Below are 4,900 nucleotides of genomic sequence, written 5' to 3' on the forward strand. Positions count from 1 at the left end.
ACATGAAATATAGTTATCCTCACTATAATATATGAAAATGATTTTGGATTTATAGTAAGCCTACAAGAAAACTAGGAATGTACAAGGTGGCATAGATGTATTTGGTGGTTTTGAAATGATTGTCAAACTGTCAGTTAAAGGTATTGGATTGAATAAATTATGTCCAAAACGTGGTAGTTTATCAACAGAAAAATAGTTGAGTTGGTTATTAAAAGTACATGATGAAATACTGGTTTGAAAATAGTTTTTCTCGCGAGTTTCAGAAACGCGAGGCTACGCTAATCGCTACAGTGAAGTTCACTTTCAACATTGAGCATTGGTTGAAAGTGAAGCATTGTTAATGTCCATGAGGAATACCCACTCACAAACATTTGAGATCACAGGGCAGTTAATGACTGACTGTATGGGATTTAGATTATTTATAATTATATAAATTTCATAATTCAAATTTGTTTAAGTTTTTGTATAACTTACATGTCTGGGGTGGTGGCGGTGGAGGCGGCAACGGTGGCGTCAGTGGAGGCGGCAATCGTGGCAATGGTGGCGGTGGAGGCGGCAATGGTGGCGGTGGAGGCGGCAATGGTGGCGGTGGAGGCGGCAATATTGGCGACAGTGGAGGCGGCGTTGGAGGGTGGCTGGAAGATGATAATATATCATAATGATAATATAATATAATGATAATAAAATATAATAATTATTGTTATATTTCAATATTATTATAAAATTAAAATTATTATATTTTAAATATAATAATAATTATTATATAGCAGCAGTTTAAAATTAAGACATATAAGAGAAATTAACAAATACGTTTATGTGTAGCGGTTGAAAGCAGTGCTTAACTGAATAATTGATGGGAGGAGCACTTTCAAAGCAATCAACACCTATCCTATATTCCTGTTCTTACATACACGTTTGGTGTTGTGCAATGGTCTGCTACAAAGCTGGCAAACTTAGCTCGCTCCACCCATAAGCTTCTCAAGAAATTCCGAATGCATCACCCAAAATCAGCAGTAGAGCAACTGGTTTTGCCAAGAACTAAGGATGGAAGGACAGAAAGTGGCTGAACAGAAATACACTGAGCTTGAATGTTGATAAAACCAATTGAATCACTTTCGCATTAAACAGATCTGGTGAACCTGAAGAAAATTTAAATTTGAAACTCCTCATAAACTGCAATAAAAACTCAATCAACTGTGACTTGTCCTGAAATAAAAGAAGTCAGTAGCACTAAATATCTAGGTGTTATCAGGTGGTATAATATCATTAACATTTGAAATGGGACATCCACATAAAATTTAATTGCAAAACAATAAGATGCATATCCTGCAAATTCTATGAAAAAATATGAGTCAAAGTCAGCTGAAAATGGTTTACTTTGCTCTGGTTTAATCTATAGTTCAATATGGGATAACCGTGTGAGGGGGCTGTTATAATTCACATTTGGAAGAACTCTTCATATATGCCAAAAATTAATCCAATTAAAATTAATCAAAATTATCCTAATTAAACCAAGACTTTTTCCAACCAGTTTGACTTTTCAAGAATTCTATGTTTTTACAATTGGACAATTATATATTTTGAGTGTAGTAAAAAAATATTACTATAAATATAAAGCATAAAAATAAAACTAAAATAAACTAATAATAGACTAAAAATAACTAAAATATAAAGCATGGAACTTATTTCCCTTCTACAAAATTTGTCACTACCAGCAGTTATTCAACACTACCAGCATATATAGAAACCATCAAAAGACAACTTATATACATGAGCAGTAAAATCATTAATATAATCCCCGAACAATATATTAAATGTGCGAAAATAGCTAAAAATCTAAAACAGGATATTAACACCTAGATCAAATATGCAATTACTTCTATCTATGAGATGTTTTCACAAAGTGTACTCTTCTGAATAAATTGTGTGCTTGCTTATTCTGCAATCCTTTGTAGATCATCTAGTCCTTCAATTTTTTTTACCGCCTGGTCGTATTATTTTTGTTCCATCCTTTTCCAATCTTTCTTCCCCCATCCCATCCTTTGAGATCTACCGTCTATTCACTTTTTCTGATACCTTTCTCATCTTCTCAAGGATTGAAGGTTTTCCTATACTCTCCAGTCAAATGGTCGTTTTTCAGGAAACAGCCCGGAAAGAATTTTTCTCGACGGTTCTCTATGTATTTTGGGGCGCTGAATTCGAATCTGAAAATTGCTGACACGCCAGAAGGCGGCTTCACCTCCAAAACCCCTTAAAACCACCAAAATTTCGGACTTTTTTCAATTTTCCCATTTAATCTCGAAAACCTTTAGTTTCTCAAGAAAAATCATTACCGACTAAATTAGAGAGAATCAAATTTCCAATAAATTGAGTGATCACGCAGGACTCTCCAATTTTTGGTTCCGGAGCTACGAATTTTCAAAAAAGGGGTATTTTTTAGGGGATTTTCAAAATTATGTTAGTTTCCGAGATAAATGCGAAAAATGAAAAGATAGTACTTTCAAACCACCTCCACCCCTTAAGCACACGGGGTAGGGGTGAGGACTTTTGATATGTTAATCCTCTTACTATCCTTAAAAGAGCTGTGGAGTTGAAAATTGTGTTCCAAACTTTTCCCTCACACCTTTATTTGAGCATTCGTTGCCTGGACTATAAAGGGAAGAATCGGCTTAGGTGCATCATGCAGGATGTTGGGCAATACAAGCGGAACCTGTCTATGGCCTGGATAGATTATAACAAGGCACTTGATATCAACTTATAGTGCACTTACTTCAATGCCTTGCTCTACCACCAGATAGTGTGAGGTGCCTTCAAGATCTATTCCCACTCTGGAAGACCCGTTTTTTGATCACAGCACAGCGGAGAACGGTGTCAACTGGTTTGGTTGCATGTAGGAGAGGTGTTTTTCAAGGTGAATCATTGAGCCCTCACCTGTTCTGAATCATCGTAACCTACTGCTTAGGCAGATTTCCTTAATAATGTTATTAGTTGAAAGGAATGAACTTTTAGCAGTTGATAGAGCTTATCAATGACTATTCCAGGTTTAAATTTGACCAAAATCGTTGGAGCCGTTTTCGAGAAAATCATTTTTTTCGTTTTTGACAACATTTTCGCCATTTTAGCCGCCATCTTGGATTGCATTTGATCGAAATTGTTCGTGTCGGATCCTTATAGTGTAAGGACCTTGCGTTCCAAATTTCAAGTCATTCCGTTAACTGGGAGATGAGATATCGTGTACACACACACACACACCACACACACACACACACACACACACACACACACACACACCACACACACACACACACACACACACACACACACACACATACCCAAAAACCACTTTTTCGGACTCAGGGGACCTTGAAACTTATAGAAATTTAGAAATTGGGGTACCTTATATTTTTTTGGAAAGCAATACTTTCCTTACCTATTGGTAATAGGGCAAGGAAAGTAAAAAGGTGTAATTTTGCTTGATAGCCAATGACACCTTCTTGCCCAGTAAAATGGAGACAAAAGATACATAATGATAATAATAATAATAATATTAATAATAATAATAATAATATTAATAATAATAATAATAATATAATAATAATAATAATAATAATAATAATAATAATAATAATAGCCAGTCTAGGCAGTTATAGGGCCAATCACCTGTCTAAATGTATGTTACAAGATTCTCACACGGATTATAATATGTGATCGTAATTTACATCACAATCAGCCAGTGTGGCAGCAGATATTTGCGCAGAGGGGTAGTAAAAATGGCATGGCAAGTTGCAAGGAGAACCTTATTGCAGATAGGTGCATCATGCAGGATGTTGACCAATACAAGCGGAACCTGTCTATGGCCTGGATAGATTATAACAAGGCATTTGATAGCATTTGATATCAACTCATAGTGCACTTACTTCAATGCCTTGCTCTACCACCAGATAGTGTGAGGTGCCTTCAAGATCTACTCCCACTCTGGAAGACCCGTTTTTTGATCACAGCACAGCGGAGAACGGTGTCAACTGGTTTGGTTGCATGTAGGAGAGGTGTTTTTCAAGGTCAATCATTGAGCCCTCACCTGTTCTGAATCATCGTAACCTACTGCTTAGGCAGATTTCCTTAATGTTATTAGTTGAAAGGAATGAACTTTCATCAAGACCAGTTATTGCAGTTGAATCACCATTCAAATTTACGCTCCTTGACAATCTTGATTTGACAGCTTGTAGCCATTTTTCAAAATTAAAAAAATAATAATAATACTGAGGGTGATGCCCACATAAGCTCTTTGGCTTGTGCGTGGGTAATGAGTGAGAGAGATGATGATGAGAGATGAATACTACTATTTAGGTAGTCGGGACCGACGACTTATCGTCTCTTCCGAAGGACAGGGTGGCCGTATCTATGTGATTGTGCTGTGGTTGAAAACCTTTTGCCCCGGTCGAGATTCGAACTCTGGTTCTCTTGACCGGCGCATTATCACTTACTCCAACGAGCCACCCAATAGAATGAAACACCCTACATGAAATAATTTAAAATCTCCAAATATTATATCGTATATCATCTTAAAAAACATTTACAAAAAGGTGGATCATAAATTCTTATTGGAAAATTGTGACTATTAATAAGAGCCTTAAATTTTCTAGAACAAGAACCATTTCATACATATACAGTATCTCATGAGAATAAAAAAAAGGTAAAGGCTAGAATATGATCAGAGCATGAGAAGAGGTACAAGAGTCGGGATAATCTCTTGCAATATTGTTGGTTCTGTTATCAAATTATTTTGGTACTACTCACTTAACCATTTGTCTCTTTTTCGCCTGGCCATCCTCCCTTTCCATTTCTATCTTCCTTTTTTCTAAAAAAGAAACACTTTTTTGCTATTAAAAAGAACGACTAG

This window comes from Nilaparvata lugens, chromosome 1 (assembly GCF_014356525.2).
Source record: "Nilaparvata lugens isolate BPH chromosome 1, ASM1435652v1, whole genome shotgun sequence".
Classification (NCBI taxonomy): domain Eukaryota; kingdom Metazoa; phylum Arthropoda; class Insecta; order Hemiptera; family Delphacidae; genus Nilaparvata; species Nilaparvata lugens.